Here is a 26,903-nt window from a genome sequence, read left to right as displayed (position 1 = left end):
TCTAATGAATGCTCATAACACCCTTGGCCCCTTGGGAAACACTTATCACTTTATCAATCTCCAGTCTATAAGGGAAAACTTCACTTTAATGTTTAGATACACAGCTTGGGTTGAAAATCTAGCCAAAATTTCAGCAACTTTACGTGCTCTTTTATAACACATGAGACACAAGCAAATAACTAAAATGGAAACTTCATTCTTTTTTTTTTTTAATTTTTTTTCAATGTTTTTTATTTATTTTTGGGACAGAGAGAAACAGAGCATGAACGGGGGAGGGGCAGAGAGAGAGGGAGACACAGCATCGGAAACAGGCTCCAGGCTCTGAGCCATCAGCCCAGAGCCTGACGCGGGGCTCGAACTCATGGACCACGAGATCGTGACCTGGCTGAAGTCAGACGCTTAACCGACTGCGCCACCCAGGCGCCCCAGAAACTTCATTCTTAAATAGAAACTCTTAAGAAGGCAGGGAGCTCCTAGATGGCTCAGTTTTGTTAAGCATCTGACTATTGATTCATAATCTCATGGTTCGTGAGATCAAGCCCTGCATCGGGTTCCACACTGATGGTGACAGTGTGGAGCCTGTTTGGGATCCTCTCTCCGTTTCTCTCTGCTTCTCCCCCACACATGCATGCACATGCGCTCTCTCTCTCTCTCTCTCTCTCTCTCTCTCTCTCTCTCTCTCAAAACAAATAAATGAAAATTTTTAAAAAAGAAATTCTTAAGAAAGGAGCCATTTAAACAAAACAAACAAACAAACAAAAAAACAATTTGTACTGGCTTCCTGAGCAAAAGAACTAACTCAACTAAAGAATATAGAAGTTACCACTTTAGGCCAACAAGAAATCATACTTTGATCCACATACTTATTTTTTTGACCGTCTTTATTAAAAACACTAATCCCAAATAAAACAATGAAATAGGGTAATTTTTGTTTTTTAGGGTGTTACATTTCTACTAAAGCCCTGACTATTACTTGTTCTTCTAATTTCTCTGTCCATCCCATTCCCTAACAAAGCTGACTTTTTCCTATGTCCTGATTTTTCCCAGCAATATATCACACATGACCCAAAAAATTCCTAACTAGTCCTTTATGTTTTAAGTCATCTTTCAACTCCCTCAAGAATTTTCTGTTATTGCTCCAGAAACGTAATGATCTTTCCCACTCTAATAGTTGTATCACTTTTGATTCACATCATTGCAAGTTTTAGTATAGCTTTTTGATTTGGCTCCTCCCTCTACATAATAAATATATAGATACCCAGAGAAGGAACTATGTTTAATTTTTTTTAGTTTTCCCCTCAGTTCTTAGCAAGACTGGTGTCTGCATGGCTCATTGAAAGAATGAATGATGTTGTGGATGATTGTGTTTGTCTGCCTCCTCAGACATCAGTTCTGCCCTCCTCAAAACCCATCATTTCCATTTTAGGATCTGTGTCATTCTGAAGACGTTGACTCCATGTCTCAACTCCAAAGATGGGACTCTAGCCTTGGGCTAAGGTAAACTGAGCAGTACATTTCATCCCCCAACTCACACCTAATCATAATTATTGCTTCAAGATGGAGGTATGACCTAGGATGGTCCAGTTGGAAAAATTTCAGGACTCTTTCTGGCTATGCTGGGCAAAGGCAAATTCTCTTGTTTAGAGGTATGTATATTTGAGACTTAAAAGTGCTGTGGTCATTTTACTGGCATAACAGAAGTCAACATTACAGTAAGCTCATGTTGCTGATACGGCTTGGCAAGAAACAAGCATAGGTATCTGGTATAGGAAATATGTTCTTATATAACATATAGGAACAGGAGGAAAAGAGAACAGGAGGAAAAATCCCAAATTTTGAGCCCATCTGATAACAACAACAACAAAAAGTCAAATTAGAGTTCTCTTCAGTTTGCATTACTAAAAATGTCATTATTTCCTCATATGTAATATGGGACCAAGAATGAGATAAGTTATGTAAAGCACCCAGCATGGAGCTAAACACTGAACAGCTACTCCATAAATCTCAATAATTTCCCTTTCGTTTCCTCCCCATCTAGAAGTCTTTAAAAACAAACAAACAAATAAACTCCCAAAACTGAAATATATCAATAATGAAAAATTCTTGTAATAACATGTTTTGAAGAACTCAGGATAAAACTAGATAATGCTCAGGAAAGAAACTTCATCTTCCAGCTTTTGCAAGGAGAAGACTAACCAAATCAGGACTCATATACTTTTGTGAAACTTTGTCATTACAAATAAGGTAATAGCTTACATCCTGTTTCTACACATCAGAGTAACAAACCATGGTGCAACAATGCTTGCTACAAAAATGGCAGATGAAAACACAAAGAAAAGTAAACTCTTGATTCCTTGGGCCAGATTTTTACGTTAAAAAATGTTCATTGGAAAATGAGGATACTGTAAAGGAAGAAACTTCAATTTGATTTATATAAGGTTATTTGGAGAAATTCAAGTTTGCTTGGCTTCTTTTAGGATTATTCTTTAACTTTAATTGTCCAAGAAGTTATGTAACCAGCAATTAGCTACCAAGAGTTCCAAGTTATTACAAAATTCTGTTACAAATATAACACTCTAGAACCTAGTAGACTATAAAACTGCATACTAACTGTCTTCTACCAAGATATTTGTAATTATTTTGTTACAGTGGGAGGAATTCTCACTATTATTATTCCCAAATTCTTCTAGAACCTTATAGGAAAATATAGTCCTTTGGAATCAAGTTATCTGGCTAGTTCTATTAGCAAAAATGTATACTATCATTTTTTCCAATTACCATGATTAAATGTAGTAATTTAGGTGATATAAGAGAAAAATAGCCTGAGCCTAGGTCCCAGCTCTGTGGATTATTAACTGTTTAAATCTCTTTACTTCAAAGTATTAGCCCTCTCAGCTTTATAGGGGATAATGATAATAGTACATGCCCTGCCAAACCCATGGGCTCTCAAGAGAATAAAAAGGATTCCCAACAATATTTGCCACCAAAATACCTGGCATAAAACCTAACCTTAACTGCATCTAGAACTCAGTTTGGGGGTAGGTGGCAGGTGATGGGGGAGGGGGAATGAAACAAAAGTCATTCAGAAAATAATAGGAAAGGGGCGTCTGGGTGGCTCAGTCAGTTAAGCATCCAACTCTTGATTTCGGCTTAGATGATGATCTCATGGTTCATGAGTTTGAACCCTGCATCAGATTGGGCTCTGTGCTGTCAGCGTGGAGCCTGCCTGGCATTCTGTCTCCTCTCTCTGCGCCTCCCCTGCTTGCTCTCTATCTCTCTCTTAAAATAAATTTTAAAAAACTTAAAAAAAAAAAACAAAAGAAAATAGTGTGCCTGCTTGGCTCAGTCGGTAAAGCGTCCCAACTTTTGGTTTCGACTCAGGTCATGATCTCACTGTTCATGAGTTCGAGCCCCACATCGGGCTCTGTGCTGGCAGCATGGAGCCTGCTTAGGATTCACTCTCTGTCCCTCTCACTGCTCCTCCCCCTACTCATGCTGTCTCTATCTCAAAATAAATAAGCTTAAAAAAGAAAAGAATAGGAAAATCATTAGCTTTGCAGCTGAACACAACCATATTTGAATTCTTACACTATTACTAGTTTGATCTTAAGCAATTTATTTAATCTCCCTGGGTTCAGTTCCCCCATTTATATAATGGAATATTATATTATCAATATTGCAAAAGTGTTAAATGAGACAACAAAGAGATATAAAGGGCTTACTATAGAGTCTTGCTTTAGGAATTTGTTAATAAATTGTAGCTGAAATTACACAGAATATTCAAGTAGAGAAATAAGGTTTCAGTCATGAAAATATATAACTAATGGGTACTTTGAGCCATGAATTGGAGGTTCTTTAGCAGCAAGACAGCATATACTGGAGATGGCATATACTTAAAGTGATGGATCAATTGAAGCTATGAAGTTGGGAACTTTCATTAACTCATAAGTCTCAACACAGACAAGTGTAACATTGGTACCATGTGGAATACAGGAAAAGAATTAAAACACTCTAGGCAGCAAAAGAGGAAGAGAAATCTAAACAAGAGACCTAACAGATACCCTTGGATATATTGGCTGAAGTGTTTTTTAACAATTTACCCATGAAAAAACATTATAGAGTAGCATCAGAGTCCAATGGAATTTTATCTGAATTTTTAAATATGTAATAATGTTGGACTTAATTATTGATAACATGCACACACTATATTTGTGGCAGGGGCATTATTTGCCTACCTCCTCACTCTCCCACCCCATGTGCACACACTCTGACGTGTGAATTTGCAGTCCCTCCCACTATAGGACCAGCTTGTATTTCCAGCCCCCGTGACTTTATGTTTGGCCAGGTAACTTGCTTTGGCAAATAGGCTAGGGTAAAAGTGACAGTGTGCCAGTCTTGAGCTTAGACCTTAAGAAGCAATGTCTCTGCATATTCCCTGTGTCTCTGCCATTACCAGGAGAAGAGCATGCTGGGTTAGCCCCTGGTCCCAGGAGGAAGGTGAAAGACACATGAAGTGGAACTAAACCATCCAATAGAGCCCAGCTTTTGTCAGCAGACACCAGAAGTGGGTGCAAGCTGCAATGGGATCTGCAGAGCCACCCTGCTAAGCCTAGACCAATTGGCTGACCCTTAGCCAGTACGTAGGCCCATAAAGATAAATGATTGCTTCTTTATGCTTTTGAGTCTTGGAATGACTTATTGCAAGCATTTTGCTGGCAATAGCTAACTGACTACACTGTTCTTAAGAGGCATCTTGCTTTTTAAAGTATTGTCCCTATCTGCTTATTCATTGCCATCAGAAAGGCAACCACTGTTTGCCATCCTTCAGGTGTCAAGGTATGCTTTAAAAAAAAAAAAGTCCTTTGATTCATGACTTATACATTATCTAGAGAAGAAGAGAAAGGTGATATGAAGAGTGAATGGCAGTCTAGTTTTTATGGTCCAAACAAAAGTAATATTAAGTATGGAAAGTCAATCACCATATTACCCTTTTTGTTTTTGTTTCTTCCAAACTTTTTGGTACCTCTCTTATTGACTCCCCACTGGTAAACATGTGAGTAACCTGAGTCTCTTAACCACCAGTACTAACCCTTGGGTCCTTCTCCATACAACAACATATGCACCTATTTAGGCAAGCCTAGGAAATTTGGAGGTGAATAAGTGACTGTTTTCAAAGGGACCACAGGCAGGAACTCAGTCACTCCTCTCTTGTGTCCCACAACCTATGGAAACTTGTAATACAAAGCCTCTAGAATCTTGAATAAGGTGGCCTTATTAAAGAATAAGGTAGTTATTCTGAGATTGCTGAGTTGTTATGAATTAATGGTATTTATCCTGCCTTTTGGGTATCTGTCATCTATTTTTTAAAAAGTGTTTATCTATTTATTTTGGGAGAGTGTGTGCACGCACACGTACATGCGCACATACACATGTGGTGAGCAGGGGAGGGGTAGAGAAAGAATCCTAAGCAGGCTTCGTGCTGTCAGCATAGAGACTTACTTGGGGCTCAATCTCACAAGCCATGAGATAGAGACCTGAGCCAAAATCAAGAGCTGGATTCTTAACCCACTGATCCACCCTGTGAGATCATGACCTGAGATGAAATCAAGAATCAGATGCTTAACCCACTGAGCAACCCAGGTGCCCCTCTATCATCTATTTTCATCATACACAGAGGACTGAGATTTCCAGACCTCTGACACTTCTGGCTGTATTTAATCAAACCTTGAGGCTATTATTCAGGTAAATAATTTTATCTTTATCTGGAGTTGGAAATTTGCATGTCTAGGATACCTAGTTTGCTAGATCATACCTCATTCAAGAAGATCTAAACATATCCTGCAGAAAGTATTCAGGGCCAAGAAAAGGATACAGGCAGAAGTTGTGAGATTTCAGAGAAAGATTTTCTGCAGTTAGGAGACTCATATAAAATTTCCTGGTGGTATTTCAAATAGGCTTAAATTCAAATCAATGGCTTAAATTTGCTAGCAGAGGTAGAATTTTTTTTTGGGGGGGGGGAGATATGCTACTTTTTATTTTTATTTTATTTTTTTTTCAATATATGATATTTATTGTCAAATTGGTTTCCATACAACACCCAGTGCTCATCCCAAAATGTGCCCAGAGGTAGAATTTTAAGAACCAGATTTTTAAGGAGAAATTAACCTAGAGGAATTAATTTCTGATGAAAAATTGAAGATACCCAGTAGATTTGGGGAGGTATCTAGCCAATTCATAATTCATCTGCTCCGGACCCTATGACCTGATTTTTCCAGCATGTGCTCACAGCGTTTTTCCATGTAGCTCACCGTGAGTTCATCTGTACTTTTAACAGAGCTGTAGCCAATGAAATGCTCACTTTGGTCATTTATCAGGGAGCCTCTAGATTGGTGCCACTCAAGGTTAGTCTATGCATTGACAGCATCAACTTCACTAGGGCCCTATCCAGGCTGACTGAACAAGAATCTCTGGGCTGAGGCTCAGCAATTTTTAAACCAAGTTTTCCAGAGGGTTCTTGGCCATGTTAATATTTGAGGACTATTGACTTAATTAACCTTGAGCAAGTCACCCCTCTGTCCACAAAATGAAGAGGTTAACTTGGATGATGTCAGTAGAGCCTTTGGAGCTCTGTCATTCTGCTATTTCACTCCAAATAGTATTAATCTCTCCCCCGGCTTTTTTTCCCCTTTTGATTCATGACTGTTATAGAGTGTAAAGAAGACTTTGAGAGCCAGATCTGTGGTAAATCATCTCCACTCTCACCTAAAGAAACTAGAACACCACTAGTTATAATAAACACATGGGATATTTGATGAAACAGGTATGGCATTCTGAAACTCAGGAGGAAAAAATTTATCCTGTTATATACATAAGTAAATAGCAATCAAAATTGTGTAAGCAAAACAAAAATACCTTCCTACTACTTCCTAGCTCAGTCCAGAAATAATGACCATCACAACAACAATAAGGATCTCTGTCACCCAGATCATGGGCTTTAAATATAATTTCCCTCTAGAAGAAGCCAGAGCTGCCTGTTGGAGAAAAGTGAGGGAGAGAAGAGAATTCTAGATTTTAAAAGATGTAATAAACAGATCAACAAGGGCAGTGTGTAGGCCTTGTTTGGAGCCCAAGTCAAGAAACCAACTGAAAAAAGTATGAGGTGATCAGGAAAATTTGAACAATAACTGGCTTTCTATAACACTAAGGGGATTATTTGGAGCAAGATAATTGTATTATAGTTATTTTTTTTTAAAGGAGTCCATGGGGCTCTTGGGTGGCTCAGTCAGTTAAGTGTCCAACTTCGGCTGAGGTCATGATCTCGCGGTTTGTGAGTTCATGCCCCGCGTCGGGCTCTGCGCTGACAGCTCGGAGCCTGGAGCCTGTTTCAGATTCTGTGTCTCCCTCTCTCTCTGACCCTCCCCTGCTCACATTCTGTCTCTCTCTGTCTCTCAATAATAAATAAACGTTAAAATTTTTTTTAAAAATAAAGGAGTCCTTATCCTTTAGAGATACATATCAAAGTATTTATGGATAAGATATTACATCTGGGGTTTTCTTCAAATTGATAGAGTTGTAGGGGCTGGGAGAGGAAGAAATCAAACCAGAGCAGCTGTGAGCCAAGTCGTAGCTGGGTAATGGGTGCATGGGGGTTCATTGCTCCCTACTGTGCTGTGTATTTCAATTTTTCTATAATCAGTAATCTAAAAAGAATGGAGCCAGAAAACATTCCCTCCTCCAAAATACAAACCATGAAAGATAGATATGCTTCCATTTTCTATTATGAAGAGTGAATATGGTTAAGTCCAATGCTTCCAGAGGAAGCATTGCCAGTGGGAGAGGGGGTCTCTCCAGATCCTCAAGTGCCCTCACTTTGTCTACTTGGAGCCAACCCTTGTTTTACCCCTTGCAGAGAGGGCTTTGTGAGCAGAGGACCCATGCTGTGAAACAAATGCCTAGAGAGTGTTAGTGCTAGCTTTGTGGGCACACCATAGGCACTCAACAACTGCTCGCTCAATAAGAAATACTTCCAGCAGAAGTACAAGTGGCCAGCTGACAGACACAGATGTACTTGAGTCCCTGCTGCTGTGCTCCCTGCCCTCACATTCAATACCCAAGCCTCCCTCGCCCTTAGCCCTTAGCTACTTACCACGCCCACTGGCAGCTACTTGTGATCTGATCTTCACTTTTGGTGGGAAACATCTAATTTAGGATTGCCCTTTACAGATACTTCTTTCATCTGTGCCTTTAATGAATTGTGTTGACAAGGTAAAAAGACCTGACATCAATGGTTTTCAAATAAGTGAAAATTAAAATGGTAAGATCTTGGGGTGTCTGGGTAGCTCAGTCAGTTAAGTGTCTGACTCTTGATTTCAGCTCAGGTCATGATTTCAGTTTTGTGAGTTCGAGACCCATATCAAGCTCTGTGCTGACAGCATGGAGTCTGCTTGGGATTCTCTCTCTCCCTTATTCCCTGCCCCTCTCCCACTCGTTCAAGCTCGTGCATGCTCTCCCAAAATAAATAAACTTAAAAAAATAATTATGCTACACCCACATGACCTATTAAGCCTCTGAAATTATGCTTATATTAAATAAAATAGAAGATACGTGTGATAAAGAAGACTGTTTATACACTGATCTCTGCATAATATATATATATATATATATATATATATATATATATATTTGTTGAAAATTACTGTATCAAATATTTAAGAGTAGTTGGTTTGGGCAGTTGTATTGTGAATGATTTTAATTTATTTCCGTACACTTTTGCAGTGTTTTTTGTAAACATTTTTTGTAATAAGAATACTATTTTCGTAATCATAAATTTTTTTTAAACATGAGTTCTATAAATGTCCCTATATTTCTTAATTGCCTGATGTTAATGACTTTGACGATAGAAACAAAACAACAGCCATAGATACACTCAGAATAGGTACTATCGCTTGTGCATTTAATATAGTTTTTCTTGGCTTAGTTAAAAATATAGTGTAATAAGAACTTCATCTTAAGGTCATTTGGATGATAAATGAGACACCATATAGAAAGAATCCTTGTAAGCCTTTAGGTTCAGTTTCCTTTGTATGTAAAACGTTGGAAAGGCTGGGGTAAGATACTATATTTGAACATGCATTATAATCTATGAAATATAAGAATTGTAGCCATTGTTATTACTTATTCAAATGTACTTTAACAAAGGCATTTGGGTTTTGCCATCTTATTCCTGCTCTAACCTTGCATAATGACTCCAGTGGTTCTGCAAGGAAAGGACCCTGTTTGCATGGGTTTAGTACCCTACACTTGCCTCCTTGTTCCCCCTCACCATTTTCCTAAAGTAATCTGTCTTTTGCTGGGAGAGACACATGACTTTCCACACACACAGTGTTCCTCTCAGACATGACATTACTACTCATCTTCCCAGGTCTTATGAGCTCAGTATTAGCTTTCACTACTCCCTGCAAATGACATCTCCTTTTGTTACCACCATTAGTACTCCCATTAAACTGTGGAGAAAGAAATGTGTCTTCCTAACACAAAAATAAATTCTGGAAGAACAACAAGTCCTGCTTAATTGGAACACAGACTGCTTTTGACTGGCTTTTTTGCCAGGTAATCTTTCAGGAGACAGTTTGAGGAAATGCTGATAGAATCAGAGACTAGATTCAGATTCAACCATTTTTCCTCATCATGTTTAAATATGGCCACTTATAAAATTACAACCTTCTATCTGTTCTATCTGCTAGGCTGCTGTGATGGTTTAAATAAGCTGACTCTTAGATCCAAAGCATCTTAGAGGTTACATATTATCTAAGAGGTAATGCACTCTCCAGTGTTCTTTTCAATTTAGGAAATTTCTTTCACATCCCCACACTTCCACTGCCATAGAATCCATACTCTTGTTTTGTGTGGCAGTCTGTAGCATTATTGGACAAAAGTAATTGCTGGAAAGTTCTTTATTATATTGTACAGAAGTCTACCTCCCTATAACAACCCCACCATAGTTCTAGTTCTATTCTTGGGAGGTTTACAATTTAATTTTTTTTTTTCCTTTCTAAATGATATTTCTTCATCAACCGAAATATTCCTATCTTCTTTCTTTCCTATCAACCTCTATACCCTTCTGTAGAATTACAAGCTTTGGCACTGGAGTCCTGCCTTTATCATTTACTAGCTGGGCTGTCTTGGGCAAGTTACATAATTAATATCTCTATACTTCATTTTCCTCATCTGTGAATTGGATTGTTATAATGTGGCATATTTCATAAAGTTCTTGTACTGTTTCACTTGCATGCAGATAATCTACATAAAATACACAGGAGGACTAGGTATAGAGGTGGCACTTTACCACTTTATAAATGTTCATCATTAATGAAGGTGATAAAGATGGTATGGTTTCCTTCCTCATGTGGCCAGACTATTTGGACACTCTAGTCTATCAATGTCCTTCTTAAGTTATAATGCCAGGATTGGAGGAATAATCAGGGAAACTGAGAATTAGGTGGGATGTGTACCACATGATCTGGATGTTAGCTATTTGCAACTGAGCAACTTACTTTATTTCTCTAAACTATTATTTCCTCATCTATAAAATGAGAATTATAAGATTATATGCTTTGCAAGTGTGTTGTGAAAATTTAGGGATGATACTGCACTAAGGTACTAAATATGTGTCAATCATGGTTGTAAGCACCATATTTAAACACAGTACCATCACCTTGGCAAGCAGTAAGCATTCAATATTATTATGACAGGAGAAGGTATAGGAGTTTCAGGGTGCGGCTGTCTGCCTCTAGGGTAATATTTTTGTCCTGGACACAGAATCTGTGGTCACCCCACCCCTGAGAAACCCCACACATATCTAACCACATTTCTGCCCAGCTCTACTTGCCAGATACTTTGACAGGAAGGAGATAAAAGGAAGAAGAAGAGAAGAAGCTTGGGGAAGCATAGGAGACAAAGAGGAAGAGGGAGAGTCTGTAGGAGTGAGAGAGAAGTAGGAAACACACCAGGTGGGTGGTCGCTCTCAGAAAGAGGGAACAGGAGGAGAGCCACCAACATGAGAAGGGGCCTCTCTTATTTTCCTTCATCCATGCCCAGTTTCTTTGCAAGAGTCTGTGCTCAATGATGATTCATGTGAAAAATGAAAAAAAGAACCCTACAAAATTCACACCATCACTTGCTTAGAAAAAGGCAATGGCATGAAGAACAAAGAATATGAGCTTTGGTATCAGATGCATTTTCTTTTTTTTATATAGTTGCATTTTCACGGTACTCATCATTAAGCCCTCCGTTTGAATACCAGATTCAAAGTGTTGCCTTTAATTTGTTGACTTAGATTCTTTTTTTGCCCTTTATTTGTGAAATCTTTAGTCCTGCCAGAAAAGTTAAGGCACTGTAGGGGGAAAAAGATATTCCTACATCCTCTTGGTACCTACAGGGACCTGGAGGATCAAGAAAAGTTCTCTCCACTGGGAGAGTTTAACTTTGAGCCTTCTTCTTGAATCTGGAAAAAAATGCTTTTGGAGACATTTTGATGTCCAGAGTTACTGAGAGCCCTGAGCACCTCTGTGCTCTGAGCTTTGGAAGTTTACTTATCACAGTCCAGTGATTCCCAATCTGGTGACCGATTTGCACCATTAACCCCCTGCTCTGTATCTCCTAGACTTCCTGGCCACAGTTTAGTGTTAGATGCTACTAGTAAGAAGGCATGCCCCTGTGACAATCTGAAAGTGAAACTAAAGAGAAGCTGTCACCTTTCCTTTGGAAACAGCATGCAGGCCCAAGGGCTTCTGTAGAGAGCAGATAAGCCATTCTGGAGGAGGATGTTAGTCTTCCTCCAAATCACCCTCCTTGGATCAAAAGCAGCTGTAGTTTTCAATGGCAGTTTTCTGAGATTCCTATTCCTGTGCTATATCTTCCCTGAGGTTTTCAGAAAACAAAACAAAAACCAGCAACTGCCCCTAATCTTTACTCTCTAAGCCCTCCCAATGGTGCTGTAGCATCTGATCCTCTGCACGATATCCTTCCCTGTTTGGAACGCCTGGAATGGTTTCAGGGTTTCTTTTTTCATGGTACTCTGGTTGTGCCAACTGCACAATAGACTTGCCTGGATAGTTGTGGGAAAACACTGACGCATGGCTCCCACTTCTAGAGACGAGCTTCGGCACCCATATTTTTAAAATGCTTTCCAAATATTTCTAATGGGCATCAAAGATAAAAACCACTGTCTCAATCTCAAATTGAACACCTGACCTCAGCTTCTTGTTTCTTTTTTTTGTCAGATCCACATTTCTTGGTCATTTCAAATCAGCTGTATCAAGTGAGAGAACTTGCTCTATCCCTTCCCTCAATATGTTTTCCCAACACATTGAGGATAGGCCAATAAAAGCAGTTTTCAAAGTGGCCTAGGGTTTCTTGGTGTCTCACAGAAGGTACCTGGGAGAAGCAAATGTCAATGCAAATATAAATGTGTAAAGACATACAAGAGTAAATTAAAAGTAAATGATTAAAAAGATTTACCAGGCATTTTGAAAAATAACCAACATTGTACTTTTGAAAATGAAAAATATGCCAATAGAACCAGCATCCCAAAGGACATATTTGACAAAGAAAGTAAAAACTGGTGAGCTGTATAATGGATGTGAATCAATTCCTCATCGTACAGCACAGAAAGAAAAATAATAAGACAAAATGGACTGTATACCTTTTTTAGCACTTTAGATATAATTTATTTTATAATTCTCATAATAATCCCATAAAGAAATACTATTGCTTCCTTGCCTTAGAGATGAGGAAACTGAGGCATAGGGAGGCTACGTAACTTGCACAAGTTTCTATACCTAAGAAGAGATAGAGCCATTATATTTGACCTAGAGAGCCTGGCTTCAATTTTGTTACTCAGCAACTATGTTATGTTATCATCAAGAAAATTGAAACCACAAAAAAAAAAGTTGATGTGGAGGCTGAATTTGTTCTAGAAGAGAAGATAGAGCAAAGTAAAGGCAGGTTTTTTTTTTGAGAGATAATTACTGAGACTTTTCCAGAATTGATGAAAAATAACTATCATCAGGTTCAGTAAGTTCAAAAAAGAATGAAAAGAAAAAGAGATAAATCCATACTTAGACACAGCAAAGTGAGAATGCAGAATGCTAAAGAAAAGGAGCCACTGATGTTAAAGGCAGCCCATTAGAGAAGATAGATCACCTAAAAAGAAAATCCTTTATACAGACAAGTGGGCTCTTATAAGCAGCAGTGGAGGTCAGAATACAGTAGGATAGTATCTTAAAAACAATGAGTAAAAATAATTACTGATGTACAAAGTATACCCAGCAAAATTCTTTCAAGGATGTGGATGAAAGAAAGACTTCTGTACAAATAAAAATTTACAGATTGTAACACCTAGTTCTTTACATTAGGAACATGTAGAAGATATATTTAAGGAAGAAGGAAATTTATACAAGAAGTGACAGAGGAAAAAATTTCTAATCAAAGAAACTGCAAATATATGGGTAAATCTAACCAGATTTTATATAAAAGAGCAATAATAATATCTAATTTATTGGGGTAAAATATAAGACAAAACTAAAATACTGGGCAAAAATATAACGAGAGGAGGTTTTCTGTCAATGTGTTCTAGGATCTGTGTTTGAGAGGAAAATATGATATTGTTTAACTTAGGGCTCTGAAAATAATATGAAATTTCATATTTCTTTGAAAGCACTAAAAGAATAAAAATATAATGTGTATCTTCCAAACCAGTAAGGAGGAAAAATGAAATGAAGAAAAGGCAAGTTCAATTGGTTAAAAAGGAAAGAAAACAAGGAAGGAAGGAAGGATGGACAGAAGGAAGGAAGGAAGGAAAGAAGGAAAGAAGTGAGGAAGGAGGAAGGGAAGGAAGGAAAGGTAGAGGGAAGAAGGGAAGAATGAAGCCTACAAAAAGATACACAAATAACACACTGAAGAGTAGGAATAGATGCACATTTCAGTAATGATTTATTTCAGTGAACAAACTCTATAGTTAAAAAAGATTATCAGACTTTATGTCTAAAAATCCATTAGAAGCCCATTATTTAGACATACCTTAAATAAAAGAACCTAGAAAGTTTGAAAGAAAAAGTACTAAAAAGCTACAGCAGGCAAACACTGACAAACAAACAAACAAAAAAAGAAAGGGAGGAAGGAATTGATATGTCTGTATCATCATGATTATAAAACAGGCCTGCAGTTCTATGCAATGAATGCTGTAATAGAAATAGGTACAGTCTATTGTGAGGGAAAAGGGGAAAAAAACCTCTTATCAGAGGGTTTAGGGGAAGATTGAAAGAATTTGAAGGAAGAAAAGGAAATAAACATTTGGCCAATGTTTGTTGAGCAGCTGCCTATTCCTGGCCGTGACCTGAGTGATTTATTTGCACCCTCTCCTTGTAATCCTTATGACAACTCTCTACAACATGAATTATTACCTTCAGGTTAAGTAGGTTGACTAGGGCTCATATGTGGCTGAACAGGACATTGAATTCAATTCTGTCAAACCAGACAACCCACCATGTGAAAACTGAGCCTTAAGTATTTATGTGTAGAATTACCAAATAAAATATAAGATAACCAGTTAGATTTGAATTCCAGATAAACAGCAAATAATTATTTTTGTACAAGTATCCCATGCAATATTTGGGACATACTTATACTAAAAAATTATTTATCATTTATCCAGAATTCAACTTTAACTGGGAGTCCTCTATTTTTGTTTTCTAAATCTGGCAGCTCTAGGTGAGATAAAAGGGAGGCCAGAGGTGAGCAGAGATATAACGGTGCTTAGCAAATGTCCCCCTTGTGTCCCAAAGCAAGACTCACCTCCTTTCCTCCTGTGACAACACATTTAAATAAATCAAAAAATATTTATGGTGTGCCATTTTCTTAATTGTTATTTAAGGAGGGGGGGGTTAAACCAAGTTTGTGGGAGAAGAAGAACATAGGCTGGACTCTTCTTAAAAGAAAGAATATTATCTAGTGGGCTATATCCATAGAAATATATAGGAGCTGGGTATAAATTCATGTATAAGTTTTATGACTGTTAATTTGCATGAAAAATGTCATTGTGTGATAGTCTATTTTAAACATAAAGTCATACAAATGCTCATGTGCCAGTTACCCATACACACTTGTATTTTTTTCTGCACATTTGGGGAATGGGAGATTCTAATTGATAATTCCTTTTAACCAAGAGCAGCGGCATAGCGTGTAGTTGGAGAGGTTCAGAGGGGAAACATCTCCTGCAAGATGCCCACCCCATCTTTCCACCTACAAGTCACAGATAGAGACAACCTGATACAGTGGTGATAGGTGACTTTTGCTTTCAACTGGGACACGATGCCTTACTAAAAGAGAAACCTATAAAAAGGGAATTGGGTGCTGAGGCTGGACATACTATGTTTTTCCAGTGCTTTGGTACTGAATTCCAGTTTCTGCATTTATTCCCAAACCCTAAGTTTTCAAAAGGTCAAACTGTAACAAAATGCCTTCTGCCCTATGTTTATTCTGACCCTATACTCTTTCTCTTTCTCTTTTTATGCCCCTAAGTCACCAATTCAATAACTTACTAAAATTGAGGCATAGGGTATAATGAAACAAATAAGGCTTAACACCAGCTCTACCAGCATCTGGATAACTGAGGACAAGTATTCAACCTCTCTGAGCTTCAGTTTAGCTACCAAGAGTTTTCCTTCAAGGAGCAAGGAAAGGAAGCACAGAATAATGGTTAGATAAGCCCTCTGGCTTCTTGAGCTCCACTTCCCACTATACAGGATCACAGAAGCAAATGATAGGAGGCACCGTCCTGATTCTGTCATGCTCAGAAACTGGTAGTTTATTTCAAATGTTTTTGGCAGTTTTATTAAAATAAAACACAAATTTATATTTACACATATTTTCCTATTATACACATTTAACTATTCAAAATATAAAATACAGGGGCGCCTGGGTGGCTCAGTTGGTTAAGCGTCCGACTTCGGCTCAGGTCATGATCTCGCAGTCTGTGAGTTCAAGCCCCGCGTCGGGCTCTGTGCTGACAGATCAGAGCCTGGAGCCTGTTTCAGATTCTGTGTCTCCCTCTCTCTCTGACCCTCCCCCGTTCATGCTCTGTCTCTCCCTATCTCAAAAATAAATAAACGTTAAAAAAAAAACAAAATTCAAAACAAAACAAAACAAAATATAAAATACATTAAAAAAAATCCAAGTTGATTTGGGATTTCTGACTGCTTATAATCTAGATAAAAGGTTTTCAAACTACAGGTTAAGAGCCAAATCCCATCTGCCAGCTGATTTTGTAAGTAAAGTTTTATTAGAACACAGCCACACATATCTGTTCATGTATGATCTGTGGCTGCTTTCCTGCTACAATGACAGTTGAGCGATCATGGGAGGGACTATATGACCTACAAACTCAAAAATATTTACTATGTTTTTTAACAACAAAAAAAGTTTTTTCCAGTCTCTGATTATAAATTGAATGACTTATTTATTTATAAAGATTTTATTTATAGGGAGAGAGCATGTGCACACGGGTGAGGACATGATGGGGGGAGTGGCAGAGAGAGAGGAGACAGAGAATCCCAAGTGGGCTCCACGCCAATAGCATGAGGCTCGAACCTACAACCCCAAGATCAAGAGTCACACACTCCACCAACTGAGCCAGCCAGGCCCTGTGAAATCAATTTATTTAGATGGTCAGGAATTCATTCATGGGTTCCAGTGGTGCCAACAAGACAACAGCATATAAGACTGGAAGCTTTTATAATTAGAAGTCGTAGCTGATCTGGCTTCTAACCCCACCTTATATAGAATATGTACTATGAGATAGAGAGAATTAAAGCTTGGCATGATGTCAAACATAGGCAATGTCAATAAATGTTCAGTCTCTTCGTTTAAACAGGTATTAAAATGAATATCAGCTTTTCCTCTATACTCTGTTTCATTTCAGAAGTGAAAAAGAGCAAAGGAGAGCAGTCAGGAGTGTCAGTCTGATAAAACGAGACAATGAAAGGCCTCTGTATAATTTTGTTTAAACACAGACAAAAACAAGGTCACTGGGCCACACATGAAGTAGCACACATCCCCTTCCTTAGTTAAAATTAATGACCGAAACATAAAATGGCCTTTGCTTTCTGGCAACATCCAGTATAGCGCCAACCCCTACTTCTTGACACCCTCCCCTAAATCACTCCATCAAAGCCCAAATTCTATGATAGATTGTTTCTAACACTATCTTATTGAGTTAGCTCGTGGTCCCCCATGGTGTGTTTTCTCCCTCCCTGCAATGAGTAATAAACCAGAGTTTTTAAACTATTGGTATCCACGTGGTCTTTGATTGAATGTCATTGACAGATGGGACAGTGAGATGAGAATAGTTTCAGGTTTATTGTAGGAACTATAAACTCTACAGTGGTTGTAGGAGGGATGAAGGATGATAATTATTATTTTTTTTTTTTAATTTTTTTTTTCAACGTTTATTTATTTTGGGGACAGAGAGAGACAGAGCATGAACGGGGGAGGGGCAGAGAGAGAGGGAGACACAGAATCGGAAACAGGCTCCAGACTCCGAGCCATCAGCCCAGAGCCTGATGCGGGGCTCGAACTCACGGACCGCGAGATCGTGACCTGGCTGAAGTCGGACGCTTAACCGATTGCGCCACCCAGGCGCCCCAGGATGATAATTATTGAATAATACTGTGTCCTAGGCATTTTGCATATGTCAGTACTTTGGATCCTTACAATTCTCATTTGAGTTAGATGTGATCTCTCTTTTACGGACACAAAAGCTGAGGCTTGTTGGAGTTGACCAAGGTGTGGGGCATGGCAGATGTGTTTGCCACTTAGAAGTATACAAAGGCCGAAAGACTCATGATTTTTTACAAAGAAAGCATAGCTAAAAGGAATAAGGCCTATATCTCCCCCTATGATAGCCTCTCTTGTATGTATGCACAGGACCGGGTATTGGGGCCAGGATGCACAGATCGTCTCTCTGAATATTCCTTCTCTCAGGCCACTGGATCGGAATCTATGGGGAGACTTAGAAATTGGTGCTTTTAACAAGTTGTTCAGGTGCTTCCAATACAGACACACCTGGAGAATCACTGCGTTAATGTAATGGACTGCCACATTCCTTGTCAGTCCTTCAAATTTCACACATCAAGTCTCAGTTGAGAGTCCCAACCTTCTGACCCCTCTGTCTTCACTGACCTTCCTACTCATGAAATTATCCCAGCTCTTAGAGTCCACATCATGCAACTCGTGCCTGAATACAGAGGCTGCTGGAGAAAACTCAAACAAAATTCACTTCCCTGACCTGCAACAGTATCCAGGTGACCTTAATCTTTGATTTTGTCATTATCAACATAAAGTAAAAATTATCTAAACCTAACCTGGAACAGAGCTTTTCTGTGTAATCCACTTCACTATGTTCTTTTGGGAAGCAATTAGTATTCCTGATAAAATGCTTTCAATTTTTTTCTAATAAGTCTTAATGGTATTAAGACCTGGTATAGAAAACTAGCTACTTATACAAGCTACCTATACATCATCTGGCTAATGATTTTTACTCAACATTCTTTTTCTTTTTTATGCAATCTAACAAAAATTATCTAACCACTTTTTTCTTGTTAATGTCTCTGCCAAGAGCAACATCTTAGAATTGGCCTCTTTTAGATCTTTTTCTCTGAACAAAATTTGACATTAAACTTTCAAGTTCTTTTCATTGAATTTTTTTTTCAATATACAAAATTTATTGTCAAATTGGTTTCCATAAAACACCCAGTGCTCATCCGAAAAGGTGCCCTCCTCAATACCCATCACCCACCCCCCATCAACCCTCAGTTTGTTCTCAGTTTTTAAGAGTCTCTTATGCTTTGGCTCTCTCCCACTCTAACCTCTTTTTTTTTTTTTTCCTTCCTCTCCCCTATGGGTTTCTGTTAAGTTTCTCAGGATCCACATAAGAGTGAAACCATATGGTATCTGTCTTTCTCTGTATGGCTTAGTTCACTTAGCATCACACTCTCCAGTTCCATCCACGTTGCTACAAAGGGCCATATTTCGTTCTTTCTCATTGCCATGTAGTACTCCATTGTGTATATAAACCACAATTTCTTTATCCATTCATCAGTTGATGGACATTTCGGCTCTTTCCATAATTTGGCTATTGTTGAGAGTGCTGCTATAAACATTGGGGTACAAGTGCCCCTATGCATCAGTACTCCTGTATCCCTTGGGTAAATTCCTAGCAGTGCTATTGCTGGGTCATAGGGTAGGTCTATTTTTAATTTTCTGAGGAACCTCCACACTTTTCATTAAATTTTCTTTAAAAATTTAGTAGTAAAATAAAGATTACTATACCTATCTCCTGCTTAGAAGCCATAAAAATTTTGACAAATACAGATCCTCATGATGACATAATCTTTGCATTTATTTTACATGGATAAATTGTAGCTTTCCAAATATATTATTGTCTCCTAGACAAAAGGGGTCATAAACATCTTTGAATATTTCCACATGCCTCTCTACCTATAATATTAACAAAGAACGAAGTAGATAATAATCCCTATTTTACTCTTCATTTTTTTTCCTGAAAACAAGAAAAAATTTTATTTGACATTTGCTTCATGGGAAGAGATCTGAAACAGGCCAATTTAGCAATTTTGTTCTTGGTAGAGATATTTTTAGGATATATTGTAAATAATGTGGTGTATGGAAAGAGAGACTGGGGGAGTGGATTGATGAAATTTTTTAATTTAATTCTTGCATATCATGTGCAAATCCCAACTAAAGCTTTTCTAAGTCAGGCTCCTGCATAGAATAAAGTCTGTGCTAGATATGGTCAGTGCTCTGCAAAGAGATTACAACCTAGGGGAAAGAGAAGACTTGCATTAAAATAGTCTTAGGCACTGTGTGATAAATTACATGAGTGCCATTGTACAGGTGTGAAATAATAAGAAACACATATATTTGTCTCTGCCCCCAGTCCCTGACACAAAACTCCTAACTCCTTGTAAAATCCTAAGTGATAAGAGCACTCAGAACATGGTGACTCCGGGTGGGCTCCCAGATGGCTTCTGTATGGGGAGGTAGTCACCAGAAAGACCAACTCCCAAATTTTCAGTCCCATCCCATCCTCCAGAGAGGGGAGAGGGACTGGAAATGGAGTTCATAATTGATCAATCCCAAAAGTAGGGGCTTTGGAGAGCTTTCAGGTTGGTGAACATATCCATACTGGCAGGGCATCTCCCCTGACTCAATAGGGACAAGCTCCAGGGCTCAGGGTCCCTCCCAAGACCTTGCTTTATGTATCTCTTCATCTGGCTGTTCATTTGTAACCTTTATAATATCCTTTAATAAACTGGTATACGTAAGTTAAGTGTTTCTTGAGTTCTGTAAGATGCTTTAGCAAATTAATCAAATCTGAGAAGGGAGTAGTGGAAGACTGTGTTTTGCAGCCAAATCTGACAGAGTGATGTGCACCATGAGGACCTACTACTTGTGATTGGTATCTGAAGCAGGCTGGGAGCAGTTTTTTGGGACTTGGCCTTTAACCTGTGGGGTCTGACTCTATCTCCAGGTAGACAGTGTCAGATCGAGTTAAATTATAGGCCACAGCTGGTATTGTGGAGAAATACTTGATGTGGGAAGAGAAGGCTCTGTACATTTGTTAACCAGAAATGTCAGAATTGAGGTATTCTGTATTAGTAGTAAAGGACACACCCATAAAAGGGAAAGAGTGGGTGGTTTTTCTAATACATCAGGTGATACAGAAAGAGGAGAACATTTCCATCTGTCAATGTCAGTGAAGGCCCTAAGACATAGTTGCTGTGCTGGTTTTGACAACTAGGAGTCCCAGAGGGGAAAATGAGGCAGCAGTGGTCTAGGTATGGATCACAATTTTACAAAGAAGATAATGTGTAATATGCATTTGGGGAAAGATGAGATATTCTAATAATATCTCAGGGGGAACAGATTGGAGAATAGTGGGAGATAATTCATGTCAGGTGTTCTCAGACTAGACCCCAATATTTTCAAACCAGAGATCGCTGGGAGCCAGAATAGACAGGTGATTTATTTTTTCATGTGATTCTAACAATAGAACCAAGAATTTATCTTTCCAGAAAAGAGCAGATACTGTGATTCCATTTATCTGAAGGATTTAGAATAGTCAACATGAAAGAGACAGACAGTAGAATGGTGGTTACCAGGGTGTGAGTAGAGAGTAGGGATTTATTGTTTAAGGGGTACAGAGATTCAGTTTGGGATGATGAAAAAGTTTTGGAGATGGATAGTGGTGATGGTTGCATAATAATGTAGCTATATTTAATGCAACTGAACAGTACACTTAAACATGGTTAAAATGGTAAATTTTGTGTATTCTTTAGCAAAATAAAAATAAGAAACAGGAAAATAATTTGTCTTTAGGACAGACACTTGCTTTAGTCAAGAAAGGATAATTTTGGTGAGCTTTCTCGTAGTACAACTAGAAGGTACTGAAGATGCTTCATATGTGGATGGACTGCATTTCTGTTCAATGGGCCTTGCTCTTTAGAGATGATTATGGAACAAACTTATTTTTGATACACTCTAAACAGAGCTTCACATAGGAAGGGAGAAACCTGAATTTGTCGATGTGAAGGTAAGGAGAGAAGTGTTCTGCCCCAGAATCATGAGTAGGCCTCAGTAGCATGGCCACACCCCAGGGCTAATGAGAGGTAGCTGTTGGATACCTCCACAAAGAAGTAGTAATGCCCACATCAGGTGATCCTAACTTTAACTTTTTCATTTCCTTCTACAAAATTGTAATTTTTAAGTTATCATCAAGCCTTCAATATAGTTCACAGGCCAGCAAACCACAGCCGGTGGACCAGCCACCTGTTTTTATAAGTAAAGTTTTTATCTCATCACAGATACTTGTTTATGTATTATCTGTGGCTGCTTTTGCATGACACCTATAGAGTTGAGTAGTTGTGGCAGAGATTGTATGGTCTATGAAACCTAAGATGTTTATTATCTAGTCCTTCCAAGAAAAAGTTTGCAGAAAAATTTGTTACAGATTCAAGTCAGTTGTGTTTGAGAGGGAACCAGAAGTGCCTTGTTCACTTTCTGGAATGAAGCCAGCCAGAAAGGTGCAGAGGTGGGGTGCCTGGCTGGCTCCATTGGTTGAGAATCCAACTCTTGATCTCGGCTTAGATCATGATTTCATGATTCATGAGATCGAGCCTCACATCAGTCTCTGTGCTGACAGCACGGAGCCTGCTTGGGATTCTCTCTCTCCCTGTCTCTCTCTGCCCTTCCCCTGCTTGATCACTCTCAAAATAAATAAATAAATATTTTAAAAAAGAAAAGAAAAGAAAGAAAGGTGCAGCAGTGATCTGCAGATAGATCCCAGGGCAGCAGTCAGATGAGAGGCACCCGCTGCTTTGGGCTTATAGAACACTGAAGCACAGCCCAGAATATCTCAAAAATCCTTCAGGAAGGGACGGAGCTTCCTGTCATAATTTAAGCCAGACCTTGGACCTTAAATATAATTGGGTTATATATTTGAGATCCCATTTATGAAGGTTTGGAATTTTGGACTCTATGTAGGACTAATCTCAATTCCTAAGGAGATCCAGGAATATGACTTTAGCACAACCTCTAACAGTTGAACAAGTGGTGTTATTTAATGCAGCATGACACTGCACAGGCATGCTCTGTAATTACATCCCAAAGTGAATAGTTTGTTGCTAATTACCTAACAGCTTTTGCAGTGGAGGGGGAGTGAAAGCAGGGAAGGAGGTGGGATGCACTTTTTTGAATAAGGACATTTCAGGCATAACTCCAGATGTACACAGGACTGCACAGGCTTTTTATTAACATTTCTTAAATTTTTTAAATCTTAAGATTTAAATTTCCCTAGAGTAGTGAATGAATCACTAGCCAGCTATTGTAAATTGAATTCCCCTTTCATAAAATGAAATTATTCCTAGATAGAGAAGAGAGGTACATTTCAATTGCAAGTCATTCTCTACCCTGTGTAGCTGTGGGGAATCCCAAGTGAATGGTGCTCAGATTTTGGCATCATCATTTGGCAAGGCAATGGAAATCAGGCTGAACTTCTTTATCAGAGAACGGAGTGTTACTGTAAGTACTATTAGATCTGAGTTTTGGATTGCCTGTTTATGTGTAATGCTCTAGCTGGTACAACCAACTACCTGGTCTTAGCAGGAAGGGCTCAGACACTGAGCATGCTGCTATTCCTTAATCAAACACCACTCTCCATCACTCCCTCCCACAGACTAGGTTACTGGAACATCTGTAACATGTGAATTAAATTCAACAAACTTCACTCTTGTTAAAAAAGATGACTTAATCCCCAGGAACTGCAATCTTTAGTTGACCAAGTATTTTGAAATCATGGTTATGTCCAAAGTTGAAAAGAGAAGCAATCTTTGGCCTTAGCAATGATTGTTTTTAGAGCATTTTGGGTGCTAGGCCTTCAATGTGTCTGTAATTATGTGCCATAATAGGATTATCTTTTCATTCATTCATTCATTCATTCAAACATACATTCCAGAGATGTTGAGCACTTAGTATGTGACATTGTTCCCAAATACAAGGATGAAAAATGCATAGTTCCTGCTCTTACAGAAGTCATATTTTTAGGAAAGAAACTCTGCTTAGGTTAAATTCGATTATGGTTATCATGACTAATACCATTGTCATCAAAAATAAGATAAGACCATAAGAATATTTGATTAATATTTTGACATAATTCATACCAGATTTGAAGACACTTTGCAAAGTAATATCTCAAAAAATGTCTGACTAATTGCAGAATTTTTGTCAAAGCTATTATTTGGAAGGATATTACTGATTTGTGCATATTACAATCTTCTTTAGTATATTTTTGACATGTTATTTTGGTCATAATGTGCTCATAACATCTATTGTAGTGTTAGCACAGTGGCTTAGACATAGTAGACATCCAATAAACATTTCATTGAATTTTAGATTTGGAAAGCATCTTTAGGAATCATCTAGTCCTGTGGTCCTTGACCTTAAATTGGGTTTCGAACCCCTCAAAAATCTGATGAAATATGTGGGCTTTTTTTCTCATTAAGAAGCAGCATATTTACATACACTCAGACTCTTGTATACAACTTTAGGGGATTGGTGGATCACCCTACGTATCATCCACAAACTCCTACATCTTCCACTTTATAATTGTTGGAAATCATTGCCTAGAACAGGAGTTGGAAAGCTATGGCCCTGAGGCCAAATATAGCTCATCTCCCATTTTTGTATCGCCTGTGAGCTAAAGATGGTTTTTACATTTTTGAATGGTTTCATATTATCTTCAATTTTGCCTCCTGGATGGCAAAACCTAAATTATTTACTATCTTGTCCTTTATAGAAAAAATTTGGCAAGCCCTGGCCTAAAATGGTTAGAAAATATTTTCTAAATCACTCAGCCAATTACTAGAAAACAGAAGACTAGAATTCATACCACTTGATTCCTCATTTATTGTTCTTCTCATTACTCCTGTTGATCAGTTAAAATATTGACTGATTGATTGACTTAAACCCAATAAAAATATAACAAGGAGTTGTAAATCTGGAATCCTTAATAAAATTTCTTAGACAAATAATTATGCAGTTGTATAGGAAGTTGAAATCCAGGAATTAAGTGACTCATCCAAAATTATATTACAAATTTGTTAAGCAAGATTAAACTCAAACTCAAGTTGTATATTACTGACTTACTTTTTTAAAGTTTACGTTATATTTATTTCACATATTTGAAGTGCAATACTTCTTGCAATTCTGTGATTTTAAAGTTGTTTTCAGATTCCCTCTGTCATGTAGTACTGCAAAAATAGGATAAAAGAATCATAATAACCATTATTACACATGTTACTTTGAATATACTTCTTTTAGAAATTTCAAAGTGCCTGACTGCTGTTGATTGTTTTCTTCTATTGATTAAGGCTGCCAGAATAGTTTTAAACCATATGTGAGAATATTACCAATAATAGAGCTTAAAGATTTTCAGAGGAAAAAAACACTTAAAATATAAACATTTTAATAATATGTAAATGCAATATCAAATGCCCAAAGGCCTCTATGATGGTTTTAACAAGACTCTCTTTTTTTCTTTTTTCTTGACAGATTCCGAAACCACTTTTGTTCATTTTTGACCACATATAAAAACTGGGTGTCACCTTCAGAGCAGTGTGTACAACATGGAAAGAACTGGACAATTCCTTTTCTAAAGGAGGAATTGTGATCAAGAGGAAATAAGCTTGCTTTGTACAGCGAGACTGAAGATTCTGAATTAGAACTTCAATGGTAAGTTCAGTATGTTCTCTTCGCACATAACCTTCATTCATGAGCGCCCCACTCCAGGTCTTCCGCACTTACCTGAAAAAGCCAGATTTCTCAGGGAGGTGCTGAGATGGGCCACCTGTCTGAATTCCAGATGGGATTCTTTTCTAGTAATAAGTCTGCTTGGGCACTTCCACAGACTGCGTGCATTCGAAAGGCCCAGCCAGTTCACTAAACCAAAAGGAAACTGGTGTGTTTGAAGTTCCGCAAGAGCGTCAACAGCAACCACAAAACCTCAAAACTATTTCAAACACACTAGCGTTGAAAAACCAGGACCTTAAAAAGATGAACAGTAATCCAAGTTGCAAAATGACAACAAGGCCAACTGTCAAGAAATATTAAGGTTTTAGGACTACTGTAAGAATCCATTAAGGAAAAAAAATGATATTATCAAAAACAAAAAGGGGAGATAAACTGTGTGTTGTGTTTGGGATGAAAGATTATATATGTAGTATTTCCCTTCGAAAATTGACAGAGTTGTTCTGTCACCCACTGGGGACCTAGAACTACTATTCTTATCATGTATTTTGGTGATTAGCTCTGTCATGGATATATAATATTGCCTATGATATGACACTGAACAGTTGATTTACTTAGAGTGAGAGAGAGGATGGTTCAAGCAGAGACCATTAGAATGGCAGAATAAGGGAGTACATTTGTCCACAGCCTTGCTTTTTAGACTCTTAACATTATCTCCAAAAGAAGATAAGCACACAGTCACAGAGATAAACGGCAAGTATTTGAAAGAAAAATAAGTTCCTCAAACTGCTCTAATTTGTCTAGCTTATTATGCAGCACTGTAATAGTCTAGAAATATTATAATTATTGTGTAAATTACATGATAATTTTGCATAGAAATCTGTGAGTTAAAATGCTAATTTATTAAATATCAACATTTTAAATATACTCTAGTTTTTAGCTCTAATTTGACATTTCTGCATTAAAAAAAAGAGAAAAGCGAGCATCAAACACACCATCCCTGGGTTCTCTCTACTTTCAAGGCCCTAATTAGAATTATGATTTTGGTAATTTCTGATGATTTCCGGTTTCCTGTCAAATGCTGAAGAATATTCTAGGCAAACAGTTTGCAATCCCTGTTTCCTATTGTTCACATTTCTTGTTTTACGCCTAGTATTATTAGTGCATCTGACTATTGTTTTTTAGTTTCAAGGGAAGGCCTCTTTGTCTGGAAAGTCTTCAGCTGCAGCAGATGTGCCCTTTTTGTGTTATAGGAGTAAAAATGTTATATGTTTCAAAATAACTCAAACTGCAGGAATTTTAATTTTTAGTAATGGTAGAGAAGACTGTTCCAGACACACCCACCTTCTAAGAACAACTAAAAAAAAAAAAAAAAAAAAAAGGATAGAATATAAAACCCATTGGTTTGAAGGCTATAGAAAGCTGGCCAGGTCATGAGAACCTGAAAAAGCAAAATCCCCAGGAAAAGAGAAGTACAAAAGGTGAACCTGATTTTTAATTCTAGTTTTCACTCAAGGTGTTTCTGA

General features: G+C 37.9%; 1 protein-coding gene across 1 annotated transcript in view; it reads right to left on the bottom strand.

Annotated features, from left to right (window-relative positions):
• Positions 1 to 25,708, bottom strand: part of GPR141 (G protein-coupled receptor 141) — a 46,118-nt gene extending 20,410 nt beyond the window's left edge. The window contains exon 1 of the mRNA XM_047849557.1: positions 25,435 to 25,708. The gene's annotated coding sequence lies outside the window, so the exon portion shown is untranslated. The remainder of the gene's footprint in view (positions 1 to 25,434) is intronic.
• Between the last annotated feature and the right edge of the window lie 1,195 nt (positions 25,709 to 26,903).

This window comes from Prionailurus viverrinus, chromosome A2, assembly GCF_022837055.1.
Source record: "Prionailurus viverrinus isolate Anna chromosome A2, UM_Priviv_1.0, whole genome shotgun sequence".
Taxonomy (NCBI): Eukaryota; Metazoa; Chordata; class Mammalia; order Carnivora; family Felidae; genus Prionailurus; species Prionailurus viverrinus.
This window is presented reverse-complemented; position numbering and strand designations above follow the sequence as displayed.